Source organism: Barbatula barbatula, assembly GCF_947034865.1.
Source record: "Barbatula barbatula genome assembly, chromosome: 1".
NCBI lineage: Eukaryota > Metazoa > Chordata > Actinopteri > Cypriniformes > Nemacheilidae > Barbatula > Barbatula barbatula.
In genome coordinates, this window is record NC_136766.1 from 18,632,303 (window position 1) to 18,649,941 (window position 17,639).

Here is a 17,639-nt window from a genome sequence, read left to right on the forward strand (position 1 = left end):
GGACATGAGTATCGGATGATGATTCATATTCTGTGATGAGTGTTGTCGTGTAGGGCGACGTGACAGCTACGGAGGATCTCGGCACAGTTGGGTTCCTCCCTGAAACATCACCTGAAGATGCCGAGCGACTTTATTGCTGCTTATCATCAGAAGTGTGCAAGTTTTTTGTCTGACACGTTCCCCTGGTATATCGGCGTGTGTGCGCCTGCGCGTGTGCTCTAATGAAGAGGGCCTCACACTGACATGATTACAGCTGCTGCTGGTTAATTTGGAGGTGAAAAAGGCCTTTAATGGGCTCAGTAAAGCAAATAATTGGGACAAATAAGTAATTAAGAGATTGGAAAGGGTGAGATTAAATCTAAAGGACCTTTAATTTAGCATGATTATGAAGTTCTCTTTTAGCTCCTCAATCAGACGGAGCACAGCTGAAATGGGTTCTTACCGCTAATGATTTCCTGGGGTTATGGGTCCCACTGAAGGCGGCTGTCAACGCACTGCCTTGAACTGCTTTCAAATTCTTAGACGGCAATATTTTTATATTTCAGTTCGTTATTTTCACCATTGTCTTCTTTGCGGGTTTGTACGGTGTGTCTATGACTCCCAGTTTCATAACATGGAAACCTAGTTACATAGTTTCATTAACATTGATTGATCTGAGCTGACTTTCCTGCTGTGCTTGTGCTCTTCTGAATGATGCTGCCGTGTGACACTGCTGTGACTAAATAAATAGTCGTAATGAGAATAATTAGAGAGCTGATGATAATGATATTGAGTGAACAGATGGGGCTGGTTGTTATTCATACCTCTTGACACCCTAAGCCTTTTTCCTAATCTGATATTTTTTGTAACACGGCCTCTATCCCCAAACACTGCTGTGACTGAGCTGACCCACCAACACACACACATTACACAATGCTAATATGTTCGCACATTGGTCCTAACTGTGCACACAGGAGCAGATGGTGATATTTGTGTGTGTCCCTGTGGCTGTCATACAGGATTTTGGATTTTGCTATCAGCTAACCCAGTCTTTCATTATATGACCTGTGACACATATTGTTGTGTCACAGGTCATGTATTTCACGAAGACACATGAATGGGTTTTTCTTACAATCTAGATTATTTACCAGCAAAATGATTTAATAGAATTTAGTAATGCATTTAAGTGAAAGTTCCCTCAAAAATGAAATTTCTGTCATCATTTACTCACCCTCTTGTCGGATACCAACTTTCTTTAATATATCGTCTTTTGTGTTCTGCGGAGGAAAGAAAGTCATACAGGTTTGAATGGTCAAGAGGGTGAGTACATTATGACAGATTTTTTGTTTTGGGGTGAACTATCCTAAAATACTTTTCACAAGCAACACGGCCATTGTTTTCTTTTGTGAGCCGAATAAGAATCAGAACCCACTTACCGTCAGGTTACCGTTATGTTTAGCGATTAAATCAGAGATCCTCCCTTTGAAATCTGAACACAAGTGGTCACAGGACGTGTGTTTGAAATGCCTAATAAATTTGAAATGCATGTTATGACCAGGTGTGAACCACGTAAAAACCACGTTTATGTGCCACACCTAAGTAGATTTGATCAGATCGCAAAAAACGCACTGTTACACCGGTTGTAGACAGGCCCTGAGAGAAAAATATGGGAAGAAAAGACAATAGTCAGCAAAGGAAAAAATAATAAATAATAGTTGAACGTAGTGCTTTTCAGCTTTTGACAATTTTCTTTGAGCAAGATATTCTTATATGTGTTTGTCATGTGCTGTCAGGTGAGTATGCAAATGGAGGCCAAATGTTTGGATAATAGCTAGTCTTCTAATTTAAATCTGAAATTTGTCTGTCAGGGCATGAACTCGTTTTCGTGGCTCCAGCACTTTAGCTTATGCAGAGTAGCGGTTTTAGGCACGGGCGAACAGGGCAGTAGTGCCGTGATTATTTACATTAACATTTAGTCATTTAGCAGACGCTTTTATCCAAAGTGACTTACAAAGAGTTCGAGGAGCAATAAGCGATAGCATATGTCGTACAAAGAGCAATAGTACAATAGGTGCTTATACAAAGTTAGTTTCAACAAAAGACAGACCACTACCTGTTGAGAGAAGAGTGTTAATGTACGTTTTTTTAATTTTTTTATTTGTCTGTCAGGTATTCGCCGAAGATGTGCGTTATTTGGAAGAAATGATTATGATTTAGCGAGCTGCAGAAGCCCCTCCCATGACGCAAATTCAATTAGTGGGCTAAAGTCAGTCACACACCACCTCGACTTTCTTCCAAATAACGCACATTTTATTCATAATGCAATGAATACAGGCCTATAGTTCCAGCACACTTTGGTTTTTCTGAATTGTGTTCTCGTAAATATGGGACAGCTGACAACCAACAGGAAAATATAATCTCTTACACATATTTATTGATGTCTTTGGTTTGTATTTTCTCCACGTCTTTAAGTTTTCACACAGAGCACCGATTTCTTATGCACCACAAAGTCTCTCATTTACCATGTATTCAAATCTTTATAAGCATTACTTAATTGCTTTTCTAATCTTAATCTCCCCACTGGATTTCATAAACAAAATTGTGTTAGAGAAGCTACAGTTTTTATAAGAGTAGAGAGATAAGCACAAACCGGATATTGACGTAAACATTGGAAATGGATGTTATATAGATTAATATTGGTTTTATCACACAACAATATTAATTTCCAATAACATTATGACCACAGTGTACATTATTCAAATATATTGACAGTCTTTTATATAATGTATGTATATTAAAGGTTTTGTATACTATCTATGTAAAAACAACCAGATAGCACAAGTAACAGAAAGTAAGATGTGGGCAGCTCTTCTGGTGTCTGTTCAGTTATCATTTTGCAGTATCGCTAATGCTAGTGGTGTGTTTTTGCATGTGTGTTAAATGATAGCGAGCTGCAGTGGTCAGAACGCAGGACCTGCGCCAGCGCCTGTCTGCATGTCTTCTATGGGTTGGCAGATGACTGCAAGCGGGTTCTGTCAGTCTCTGGCGCAGCAGGACAACTGATCTGCCGCCATGTTGGGCATATTGTCTGTCTCATTTCATCAGTGTAATCCAGTGATCAGTGGTGGGGACGGTGAATGGAAGATCATTTTTGCGCTGGATTTGTTTTGATATTAGCTGCTAGCGTCAATTCTTTACTCATTCGTAAGAGCATTCTGTAGGCGATACTCATACACACGACCATTTTACATATATTTCTTTTGTTTCACTGCTTATGTGAGGTTTTCTTCTGGAGTAAACCTGCTCTACATCTGCTTAAAGCTTGTTCTCTCTCTCTCTCTCTCTCTCTCTCTCTCTCTCTCTCTTTCTCACACACACATTAAGTATCTCTGTGGAGAGCTTTAGAGGGGTTTTAATGATACAGCAGTATGACATGTAAACACAGCAACAGCTGCTCAGTGACAGGAAGTTGAAGCTTCACTCTCTTCTGCCTTGTTAATGTCTCCGGTAGCATCAAATGAGGCTAGTGTGGAGCTGTGGTGACACATATGGTGTCAAAGCATATTTGTTGCCATATGTTTTTCAGTTGGCATATTCCGTTGGTACATGTTGGTAAATCTAACTTGTTTCGGTTTTAGCCCTGTCACTGACCTGTCGACCCTCTCAACTCATATGAAAGTCTAGATAATATGTGGTATTTTTTAGAGATACTGATACTTAATTTCTCCATCAATTCTGATGACAAATTATTCAGAGTGATATTTCAGATTCAGACCGATTAAATTAATATTTCTATTTTTTCTGATGATATTATTTCACATGGACCTTTCATTTATGCATTTGGCAGACACTTTTATACAAAGCGACTTACTCTGATACAAATGTATAATATAATGCAATGTATGTGCAATCCCTGGGATCGAAACCCATGACCTTGGCATTGCTAGCACCATGCCCTAACCATTGAGCTACAATAAAGCTTACGTCAAACTGGTGATGTTTCAATGTACAGAGCACAAGTTCTTTACATTTATCTGTTCTCTTTTGACTGACAGGATTTATAGGCTCTGATCATCGGCTGTTTTTCAACTTTCGACCATTAGCCGATAATGTGAAAAATTGCTTTTATCAATCCATACCGATTATTGGACGGTATGGTGCATTTCTAGTATTTATTTTAACAATGTTGCATGTTTTAGATGAGAGCACAGTCACTGCCTCTTTTCTTTGAGGTCCATACAAATGCTTTGAGAAATGCATGAACTGTCTCTCTCTCTTTTGATCTCTCTCGAAATCTGCCTCTCCTGCTCTCCCTCCCAGACTCAAATGAAAAGTTGATGATGGCGATCTGACCAAAGTTCATTAAGGTCATTTTTGAAAATGGAAGGTTCAAAAACCTTTCAGATGGAGCTCTTTGAAAACCGAATCACAACATAATCATATTTTCCCGTAAAAGCCCCTATAGAAGCACTCTCCGGACTCGGTCTCTATTGCAGTATCTGTCTCTACTGCCTGGCCGGAACAAAAACAGCCATTCTTTCTTAATGGACCGAAGGATAAAGTGCCTCCCGAACTCGCTCAGGGACAATGTTCCATGCTTCAGACACACAAAAGGCACATTTTTTTGCTAATAATGAGACAGTAGTCAAGGATTTCTCAGAGCAGAGATGAGTGGTATGGCACACAACTATTCTCCAGACTACTGGGAGCACCGAAAATGTTAGTTGCCTTGAAAGTGTCTTTAGCTACACCAGTGTTTCTCAAACTTTTTCAGCCATTCCCCAATTTGGATGTAGGGAAGGGTTCGGAGCCCCACCTGTCCCCAATCGCCCCATCAAAATGGTAATAACCTTTGTCAACGGTCTGTCTTGGTTTTATCTGCTGGTTCTGAATTTCCAGTTTTCTTTTCATTCCATGTGACTTTCGTCACTTGACCCTCTCTGCGCGTTATAAACAAATATGAACAAGGCTAAGAAGCATGAAACCCACGCACTATACAGATCAGTCTAGCCTGACTTTATAACTGTGCAGGTCGCGCTATATAAAGAGTACAGGCAGATTGCGCCTGACTTTATAACTGTTTAAAGAAGACCTGTGTCTGTGCAGCTACTATGGTTCCATGTGACATTTTCTTCACAGTCTGATGTTGTTTTATGTAAGGCTTACATTTAAATGTGTCGTTGCTTTAGTTTGAGTGTATGGTCATTAAATAAAGGAATGAATAATCCTACCGTTTGTCGCACCCACATGTCATGACTCTATTCCCCACCAGTGGGGCCTGCCCCACACTTTGAGAAACGCTGAGCTATACGATCCCACATTTTGTATTCCAAAAGTGTGTGTGTATAACTTTATGAAGTTACTATTGTTGTTGCGATCTTTGCAATTGGGGCGTTGTTAGTCTGTCCAACTGTTATCGTAAGAGACTGTGACCTCATGTCCTAAGGGGCGATGAGTGGTGTCTGAGAGCTGGTGGAGTTTGGAGAGGAGCTAATGAGAGATCCTGTCTGCCTGCTGTTCCACTGAGCTCCCAATTAATCAAAGACTCTCTCTCTCTCTCTCTCTCTCTCTCTCTCTCTTTCTCTCTCTCGTTCTCTCTCTCGTTCTCTCTCTCTGTCTTTCTCTCTCTCTTCTGTAGGAGTGCACCACTGGTACTTCGCTCCCTTTTGTTGTGTAAGCCTGTGCATGTATGTGTGTGTGTAGCTCTGTTTGGGAGGCAGCCATTACTGGGAACAAAAGACATTAATTGGCAGTTAGAGCTTAATGAGGCGGGAGAGGAAATTAACAGAGCTCGTCAACAGAAACCAATCAAATCCTCCACTGAATTGACGCAGAGAGTGGCTGCCACTAAGCATCCACCACTACAATAAAGCACGACACGTCATAGACTCCAACTTTTTCAGCCCCCCTGCTTTGTAATTCATTGCAAACCGAGAAGGTAAGAGAATTACGGATCTGAAAAAAATGACATAACAATGAGGAAATGGTTCCCTATTACATCTCCTTGTTCCTGGATTTGAGCAGGATTGTGATTAAGGAATCAAGCCTATCTGCATTAGCATGTGAATAGACTGGCTCCCGAGAGCTCAACCAGAGCCAGGAAGGAGATTTGGAGGATATTTAGCATCTATTCAGGGAGCAACAAAGGCAAGGCACCCAGGCGGACAGACAGCACAGGCCTCAGGCTGATTAGGCAGTGGGAAGCTATTCTTACAGATCAGACAGTATTACAGGTAGTATTTTGCCTCATGCTAGCCTAAATCTCTGACAATTCATCTGAGAAGACATTTGAAATCCACTGAGAACAAGGCTTTTTGGGTCAAAGATTTTCTCATTCAGTTTGTTATATACTGTATATATATATAATTAAAAAAAATAATTCAGTGGTTAAAAAAGTTTTCTCCACTGTTTTCGTATTCCGTCGGGTGGGAGCTGTGACTCTTCTGCTTTGGTGTGTCTTTATACACTTAAGCTGCTCGGCTTGATGAGGAATCAACGGAAAACATTGGGTGAATGAAGGGTAGTATAATCTGATTGTTTCTGGTTAAGTGTGTGTCTGCGTGCCTAAGTGCAGATGTAATTATTTAGAGGGATTAAGGAGTTCGCGGTTAGAAACCGGTGGGTAGATGTGACTGTACGTGTAACTTTGGAAAATAATGTGTCATACATACTGCAGTAGTCATTTTTTTCTTGGGTAACGTAAAAGAGATTGTGATAGGACTTTTTATTTATTTATTTTTGCATTGTAACGTCACCACATACATGGTTTAAAGATTATAGTGCAGTGGTCAGGGATTCTTATCCCGGTGATTCTTATCCTGTAATATTTTTCATCTGAGTAGCTACTCATAACATGCATGTTACTTGATTCAATTTAATGTCATTTATATTCTGTTTTGTCCAGTATTTGTAATCAAATGACCACAGAAGGAAGAAATAACAGATAAAATGTTCAAGGCATTAGATTTCTCTTAATAGCCAAGTCGTGTGAAGGAAAGCATACCTTAGTGATTTGCCCCTAGTTAGTCACTCTATAACAGGGGTTCTCAAACCTTTGAGCCTGCGACTCCCAAAATAACAGTGCCAGGGACTTGAGACCCCCACTATCCTTGGAGGTGGCTAATGTATACAAGCATTACTCGCAACTGTGTACATGCACTTATAAGGCTATCCAAACACACGCATAATGACAAAAAGAAAGAACATAGTCTAACATAATATGACTTTATGGTTATTTACTCATTATTTTACGTGTTATTATACATAAACCATGAACATGCATTTCTGTCTGCGGCACTTCTCCACCCTCCTCCACAGACAACCTCCCTGAGTTGTCTTTGGTTGATATTAACCAACATTTCATTTCGACAATTTAAAATGACCTAAACTTAAAGCCTGAAAAATTATCTGCGTGCACATATGGGAATGTTTAACGTGGCTGCACCTAACCTAATGCAGTTGTTAATGTGACGTAATCATCTCAGGGGTCACGATTGAGGGGGAGCAAATTCCAAAGGCTGATGGCTTTTTATTTGCATGGTTTTCCTTTTAACTTAACTACAATTTTTATGTTTTGTTACACTTATTGATTAAATTCGCCTAATAATAAAAAAATATTTTTGGAAATCATCCACCCCTCGGGGGTCCAGACCCCTTCTTTGGGAACCCCTGCTCTAGAAGATATACAATCTCATAAAATCCCTTGTGTAATAAGGACAAAACCGACATAAACCTTACGGCCACAAATTTGATTTGCATGATTTTTTATTCTGACCATGACACTTTCCTGATACATTAGTAGAGGAACCGATGTCATTTCCTGTGTCTCTCTTTAATCCTTTCGGAGGCTCAAAAGAGCTGTGTTGCTCGCATGTCATAGCTCTTGTAAAAGAGATTCTTAATCTCAACGTGCTTCTTTCCTGGTAAAAGAAAGGTTATAATAATAACCACTTGCATTATTTTTTAAGCTGATGCTTTTTAAAAGAACATGGATTTTATTTAACATTTTACAGCATCTGTCTGCATTCATAACCAAGCTATTCTGTAATCATGGAATACCTTCAAATGTCTTTACGCTGCTTGATATCTGTTTGAATTCAATAATTCAAGACTGACTGCTTAAAACTTAAAACAGAAACTGTTTGACACAAACTTTGCTGTTAGTTGAATCTGAATGTACCTCCAGACCAGAGGGTCCAGTAAGTGCACTTCTTGTTTTAACAACCATTCCATTGGTTTAGATCCACAGCTACATCCTTGCCTTTACCCCCTGGAAACCTTATAGAGAGTGAAAGAGTGATAGGCAGCAAGGAGAAAGGAGAGACATATTATTATGAGTCACCCTGGGTGTAAACAATGGCCCTTTGTTCAAAATAGCGTGTTGTTTTAGTATATCCTTGTGTACATGGTCTCAGTGTCAGACATACAGAAGTGTGTGTTGGAAAGGTGTTGCTGGGATTAATTGGCATGTTTGTGGCAGAAAACACAGGTATAATTATTATGTGCTTTCAGTTCCCTCTCAGGATTTGTCAGTTATTGCTCTTGCCATCTGCTCTGGGTGGTCACACAAACACTCATAAAGCACGCAATACACACGCACCTGCTCCTACAGTCCCAGAATGCCAGTGAGTGTGAGTCAGACGTAATACCTTTGAGGATGTCAATGACCTATAGCATGCCTATCTGACACCTACTTTTACTCCTCTCTTTGTCTCCCTTTTGTGTTTCTCCACATTCACGAGTAAAAAAACAAATTTTATCTCTCAGTGAAGCTATGTGTTGGGCGGGGTGTTAGGTGACCAGGTGCATTGTGGGTATGTGTGTGCATATAAGCCAGTGCACATGCTGGGAACTCCCTGGGTGCCACAGTTCCAAACGCTCAAGACAGACAATGGAACACACCTGTCTCGCACCTTTTTCTTTCTCTCTTTCTCACTTTATTTGAACACACCCTGCAGGTGCAAGGGGAGGGGAGGTGTGAGACGACTATAGGGACAACAGATAATTACAGTACCCCACACATTTGTACACGAAATATCGGTTGATAAGGATGCCAGTCCTGTTTTTAGTACTGCTTTGTAAACACACTATTTACACCCTTGACTTCGTCTCACGGCCAAGTTTATAGTGCTGCTTGGTCAGAAAGATCTTTTCCATATATTGAGATATTAAGCATGATGGTTTTCTTTCACAGCTCAACCCACACAACACACACATTTAAATTAATAGAAAATTTGATCTGACAACAAGTGTTAAATCTGCCACAGAAAAACAGAAAGTGATCCGTTCACACATATTTTTTTATTCTAGAGGCCCCTTACTGCTCAGCTTTATTACGTACAAATTTATGTGGACATCATCTGCTAGTTGTGATTTTTCTTAGTGCATATATCAGAATTATGCAAGACATGGTAAAATTGGTTGCTTTCATCCTAATCTGTGTAGAGTAATCTGTTTGGGGATGTGATTCACATGGTATGTCTTGGACTTGGATAAGCACGTTCAATCCTCTTAGCAAACAGCTAAGTAGAAGTTATCGGTGGTATTGAGGTCCCAGAGAGCCGACGAATCCACCCAGCCCAAACCACCCAGCTAATTCTAATTCGCTCTAATCTTCACAAATCTCAACCTCTAACTATCTCCTAAAAGACACCACAAAGAACCTTTTGAAGATTATTCTGGGGTTACAAATTGCCTCAGTCATTGTTGCAAAGTGTGTGTCAATGAGATATAAAGTCCCAAATAATTACTCCGTGCTCCTATGATCAGCAGCAAGACTATTCAAAGAGTCTCCACACTCTGATGCATTTACATTATCATTTTCTTTCATTTACATTTTTTTGGATTTACATTTCTAACGTCAGTCTCGTATGTGTCCGGGTTATCTGCGGTTATCAACACTGACGCCAGATATGGCTATTGATATTTTTGGTTCTTTTTTTAATAAGCTGTCAGTGTTATGGAGGGCTAAAATCTGCCTCTCATAGAGAAAGAGTGAATTATTCCCTTTAATACTTCATGCATTTGGATCAAATAAATGTCTGGGTCTGATCCTGTCTACTGCGCTCCATTTCTCAAGCGATTTATCCCAACCCTGCATGTCTACTGTCACACACTTACAAAGCTCCACTACAATCCAATTTCATCAAATAATTCCGCAAAAAAATCCACAAATCGCTTAAATCCTTGACTCGCTATTCCTGATCCTAAATTTCTTAATAATTTAACAAACAGGATTAAAGTCATCTGTTGAAGTGGTGTAGCCGTGTTCCATTTCTCTGTTTTAGCTCTCTCACTCTCTCTCAGTGTTAACGCTTATTAAACCCTGTAAGATTACAGTGGCCTAATCTTCATGAACACACGTTGAGAAGAAGAAAAGAGGTTTTATTTGGAAGATTGTTGTCCAAGTTCTGCCAAAAATAAGATCGCTGTATTTTTTTCTTTTTGTTGAACAAAGTGCATGAAAAATTACCTATACTTAAAAGTTCCCCCAAAAGTCTGATGAGTTTAGAAAAACTTATGAACATCCTTAAAAGAGAATATGTTCAAAAAATGTCTTGATTTACCTCTAAATATTAGTATTTAGATTGTTTTTATTGTAAGAGTCACAATGATGGTTAGACAATAATATATAATAGTAAGCTTAGTCTCCATTTAGGTTTGAATAGAATTCAGGGCCACATGTTTAAAACATGATCTATAAACAAAGGGAGCATGTCAACAATTGATTTAGATCTTTACTTTTAAAGGAAGCAATAATGCAATCAGATTTGAGTAAGAGTTTATTTTAGGGGTAGGAGAAAACAATCGAAATTGGTAGGAAATTCAGCCTTTACAGTATTTCCCAAGTGTATTGAGTATCTATTAGAACTACCAAAACTACACAGACAATACAACATAAAATATACAATAAGTAAATCAAGTGATAAAACAGAGACAGGGTTCAAAAGGAAAATTTAAGTAAAAAATAAGCATACAAACACTTTTGAAAAAAGATCATATGAATAGATATGGATCAAATAATAGAATATTGATAAAAAATGTATCAAGGGCATTGTAATCATTAAAAATGTTGTGTGGCTTGTTGCTGGGCGTCCTTCTCGCTCTCTCCAAACAGATTTTTCTTAGCCAGATATCCCGTATAGAAATGAGGTATTCAAACTATAAATCCTCTCAGAAATCTATACAGTCTACTTCATTATGCCCTCTCTCTCTGTAAATACCGTATACCATCTTAGATGTCTGATCCTAAACTACAGAAATGCGATATGTTTTTGTGAGAGGGTGTAAAGTTTTAAATCATACTGTATTTCAATATATTCAATATGTTTAGGGAGTATGTTTAGAGAGTCGTTTTTAAAAACATTTTATAGACGTTTCAGCAGCAATAATATAAACATTATGCACAAACGGTAGACTAGGGCAAAAAAAATCAAAAACTTTTGAGTAGTTTTAATTTAATTGCATTCAAGTAATACACAAAAACTATTCATTTCAATTAAATATTAAATACATTTTTATATTATAACCAAACACAGAATGATAAAATGTTACATTTACACAAAGTTTTAGCTGAGACAGTTAAACAGCATGTTTATTTGCACTTTCGATCAATACATTTAGCAATTACACCACAAACACTCACACACTGAATATGAAAGTGATATTTTTGCCAGATAACCCGAAATGCAAGTCGTGTACACACGTACACCCGGAGCAGTGGGCAGCCATCACTGTAGTGCCACCCGCTGGCTCTGAGAATCAAACAGGCAACCTTCTGGTCACAAGTCTGACTCTCAAACCATTAGGCCACAACTGCCACACACATATATTATATATATATATATATATATACACACACAGAATAACATTCATGCTTACTTTCCCATTATCCTCCTTTACCTGAGTTCACACAGCTCTCAGCCCCCTCCCGGCAGTGTACTGTGTGCACTCAGGTGCATGGTGATTGCAGTAATGAACTCCCAGGTAGATATATACACTCCACTGCTTCTTCCCAGACGGAACGCCAAAACAAATCTTGTCATAATTAGCTGTAATCCTGCTCATTACCGCTGGCTTAATTAGCCTATTAATAACACATCCTGGGAGAGCTTGTTTGCTGCACTGGCAAATGTTTGTTCCTAAATTAGCAAACAAGGAAACAACAGCATTGTTCAAACACAGGCGCTCTGACAATGCAAATCAGGCAGGATTAATAGTAGTCAATGACAGAGCTTATCTCTGTGTATGTGTCTGTTTGTATGTGTGTGTGTGGAGCTTGTGCTCTCTACCCTATGCTTTAAGGAACAATCAAAATGTAGTTTCCTCTGATAATCTATTGTAACCATGAGTGCAGAGCCCTGTACCCTATAAGGGGAAACAACATGAAAACATTGTCCTAGGGGTACTTGGAACATGAATCGGTCAAAAAATCTTTACCAGGTTCAGTTAAAATAAGTATATTAAATGTTGAAATCATCCGCATTATAAGGACCAGCCATTGGTTCCCACGAGATAAACTGCTGCTATTATAATTAAAACTACTGAGGTAGGCTATAATTACTCCTATTATAAAGCAATTTAACTAAATAATGTATTCATTAAAATGTAAAAATGCAAAAAGGTTTTATGTGAATATTAAGTTAATGATAGAGGATAGGTAATATAATCACGGCAGTCCAGTAAAATCCAATGGAAAATCATAACAGAAAAAAGACATCTGTGCCCATATATAATGAAGATAAATTTGATGTGTTACATTGCACATAATGCATAAATCCCATTCAAAGCTTTCAAGCTCAAGAAAACTTCTCTCGTTTCACGATTATGATCGCAAAGAGCTCAGACCGTCTTTAGTTTCATGCTAATGCCTTCTCTCTGATCAGCTTCAACTTTGACTCCTTATCAGCAGAAGTTGAGAACTGCCTGTGGATGGGAAAGATAAACGCTGATTGATGTTCAAAGCCCCTATCAAGTGTCCGCCTCATCCAATCCAACAAACAAGCTGCAGGCTGTCCCAGGTTTTACAGACAGCAGCCACAAAAAAGCGTGTATGTGTGCCCTGCATAAGGACCATGAATAAAATATGTGTGTTCGGCTCACTGACATTGTTAGCAGACATCACTGTAACAAGACACATCCAATCTCTCGTTTTTTTTTATGAGGAGATAAGCAGTCCTTTGGCCCTCCTGTTTACCCACAACCCTTAATACGCGGAGCTGAGATCTTCTCTGTGGTTTCCCATATTGCAATTAAGACTTGAATTTTAATAGGGTCGCTGGTTTCAGCTTAGCATGCATGAAATAGTAGCATGCTCGACATAAAAATCACATTAATATTTTACAGTACATTAAAAACAGCATGTACTTCACCCTTCACTGAACTAAGATGTTTTTTCAACCAAGGATGCTTTGCCTTGAGTTTTAACATTGTGTGTACAAGGTGGGGTAACATTTATGTGTGTGTGTGTGTGTGTGTGTGTGTGAGAGAGAGAGAGAGAGAGAGAGAGAGAGAAAGAGCGCATTGTTAAATGAAACGGAAAAGTAGTGGATTTGGCATTTACTGTGTTATGGGTCATGTGGGCCAGGTTGTTATGGGGAAATGGGCTATGTCTAATTTAACACCACCGTTATGCACATTGTTTCATGTAATCCACAGAATGTGTCCACTACAGTGTTATGTGTTGTCGAAAAGACATCAACGTCTGTTTGGATGATGTGCTTGTGAACATTAAAGGTTCAATTCGACCAAAAATGTATCTTTCATCATTTACTCACCCTCATGTCATTCCAGAACACAAAAGAAGATATTTTGAAGAACAATGGTACTGTATATCCAAACCATATTGGCTCACACATTTACCAAAATGTTTTCACTCAAGACATTTCTTAAAACATCTTTGTGCTCCACAGAAGGATTCATATACAGATATGAATGACATGAGGGCGAACAAATAATAATTGGGTGAACAGTACACATAATGCATCTCCAGCACATGTGGAAGTTGCCGGAATTTATAGCTCAGCTGACGGAGGAAAATAAAACATATAAACGATTTATTTTTATCTGTGCTACTCTTGTGTGGATAAATAATTCATAGTGTTTGTCCGTCTCTCTGTTACTCAGATGTGGTGTATAAAGTGTGTGTGTGAGGAGTCTGAGAGTACTGATTACAGAGGGATTATGTTTTATGGGCAAATTAATCATTTATATGTGGAACTTTGCTTGCGTACAACACCAGTAAATAATCTATATGTGTTTATGTGTGTGCGTGAACATTCATGGACATTACACCTGATGAGACAGAGAGTTCTTACTATCACTTTCAGTAATGACTAATTTCAATACTTATCTTTTTCATGTTCAAACAAATGTGTAGCTTGAGGAAAGCTGATCTGTAGTCCAAATGATCTCTCCATAACTATGTGGATATTAAACTCTTTATGAAACACAAGCTAAATATTTCTGTCTGAATAGTTCATCAATACATTTCCACATAAATTGTCCCATCCATGTTGAGAATAACCAGTATAACATTGATTTAACATTAAATCAATTATCTTTGCTATCTGGCTTGTCATATTTACACACAAACGGTAAGTTGTCTAATCAAATATCTCTCTCTCTCTCTCTCTCTCTCTCTCTCTCTCTCTCTCTCTCTCTCTCTCTTTCTCAAGCTCACCACAACATTACAGAGATGTACTCTGCTTTTGTTTGTCATTCTTTCCTATGTAAAAACACTTTCTTATATGACACCCTAATCTATGGCTGATTTGAATTTATGATGTATGTGTTAAGAAAACTTGTATAAAAACAGATTTGTATAAAACTTGTATAAAAACATTATTTTATTTTTTCAGCTTGTAAATTAAAAATCTATAATAATTGAACACATCAGTCAGACGGGACCACAACATTTGAATGTTTAAATCCTTTACTAAAGCTTCATCATATTTAGCTGAATCGAACTGAAAACGTAAATTGAAATGGAGCAAGAGAGAGACAGAAAGATGGAGGGAGAGTATTAGCATCTCTGACAGGTTGCCATATACCAGTGCTGACTATTGTGACTGACTGAAGACCTGGGACATGCTTAGTGAAGCAAAACAAAATGGCAGGCAGTCACTGGAGACGCATCATCACTCTGTGCCAGATCTGCCTCAGGTCCCTTCGGTTTGGACACCTAGTGCCTCAAGGATGTGTGCTCGTGTGGATGCGTGTATGCTGGCAAATACAGTATTGACAGGCACTTAATATGAATGACAGCTCATGTGTAAACTGTCTGGATTTAGCCTGCAGGGGTTTTCACTGGACGGAAGTGGAATACATTTTTTTAACACAAATAAAAAACCTGCATGAAATAGATGTACTGTTTGTGGGGCATATGAGGCTAGGAGGTCTTTACCGTGTTGGAAGGGAACCAGCTCATCATCCTACAGTATATACCAGCTTATTGTGACATCACAAAACACACACAGCAACCCCATAATGCATTGGGACACGGCAGATGGCAGAAAGAAGTCCTGAGTGGTGTCTGGGTTGGCAGGGGCCCAAGGGTGGCACAGACATCGAGTATTTGATGAGCTATGCACATACGAAACCAGAACATCTGGACCTGCCATGTGTCCAGCAAGCACATCCAACACCCTGAAGCCAGGACACACGCATTTCACGCTCACACATTGGCTTTAGCCAGCTGTGGCCAACTAGCACGAGCTACACATTAATTATGCATTTTCTTAGGTGTGTGTGCATGTGTGTGTGTGTGTGTGTGTCTGTTCTGCCTAGCTGATACTCAGGCCGTACTCATCACTGACTTTGATTCAAATTCTAAAAAGACTATGAATATTCAAAGTGTATTACAGCAGCTATGGGAAACTGATTTATCAATCGTCTGTATTTTATGGAGATTGAGAGGTGCCTCCAAGGTGCACTATACTGAGAGAGACAGAGGGAATGACTCTATTAGATTATTGCATTATCTTAATTATGAGGCTCTTCCTCTGCTTAATGAAGGACTGGCATGGCTTTGGATAGCACTGTGATTGATGGAAGTGGCTGTATTCGAAGAGTAAGTGATTGTTAGTGTGTGTGTGTGTGTGTGTGTGTGTGTGTGTGTGTGTGTGTGTGTGTGCGTGTGTGTGTGGGTGAGAGCTGAAATGCTTCATCTCCTTCCTTTGGGCCCGTATCCACAGTGATTATGCATCCATTACATTGCTTTAATTAAGCTTAATTAGAGCAGTGTTTACGATGATTTATTTGATACATGGTATTAAATCCCTCACCCTTAAATGCTGGGTTTAAATAGTCAAGAACAGGCTAAAATAAATCTCTAGCTGGAAAGAGAAAGAAAAAGAGAGATGGAGCACAACCTATTAGTGATGCAAAATAGCCAGCAGTTATTAGTTGAAGTGAGTGTGCATAGAGGACCAGTTCTGTGTTGTGTTCTGTGTTGTCATATGTGTTGTTGAACGTCATTGACAGCATCACTTTGATAACCAATAACTCCACCCGTTATGGGCAGATACAGACATGCACCACGCATACACTGCAAAAAATGACTTTCTTACAATTTAATGCATTTTCTTGATGCAGTCTTGTTTTTAGTAAAATAATATGAAATCTCAGTGAATTTGTGCTTAAAATAAGCAACAAAAATCTGCCAATGAGGTAAGAAAAATAATCTTGAATTAAGGTCTACTTTTTCCTAGTCACTCCATTTAAGATTATTTTTCTTACTCCACTGGCAGATATTTTTGCTTGTTTTAAGCACAAATTCACTTAAATTTCAGATTTTCTGACTGCAGCCAACACTGGCACATTACAGAGAATACACTATATTCTGTGTGTCTGCATCACTGTCAATAGCATGTCTTTAGCAGGTGCATTGAGGTCTGTAAGCTTATCAGAACAGAGGTGTAGTTTTAGTGTCACTTTTACTTGTGATTATTACGCAGCAATCTTAAATACTTAATTGGCTAGTTGTGACATTTAAAGTTATGTTAACATCTGCTCATGACTAATAGCACACCCCTCATCTGGGTGGTGAGAGTCTAGTTGACTGGCGCAGCTAATATTACATACAATATACCTAATCAATGACATATATGAGATAATATTTATGAGAACGATTAAACCAAATTGCATGTTTCTTTTGTTTGAACTTTGTGTTTTGGACACAGAATGTCCACATTTGATACAAATGAACTTTATTTGCAACAACAACTAGCTGGCTGTACATGATCCCTTACTTATGTAATTGTGAATGTTGTCTTATATAAACTAGACTAAAATAAAGGTTCTTCAATGCAATGCCATTGAAGAAACATTTTTGGTTCAACAATGAACCATTCAGCCAAAGGTTCTTTAAAGAATCTTATTTCCTACCTTTTTATGTTAAAGGTTCGAATGGAACTTGGATTCTTTTTTCATGGCATCATGAAGCACCTTGGTTTTTGTGTGTGTATGTATACAGTAGGATCATTCAGACGAGAGAAATTTCCCCCTGTCTAATGAAGCACACTTTCCAGATAGTAAGCCTGAAAGTAAGGATATACGATAAATAATCTACCATATCGGTATTGGCCGATATTTAGGCCAATATATTATAGCCGATAAATCATAAATCATTTCCTCTGGTTAAACTACTTTAGCTGCACACT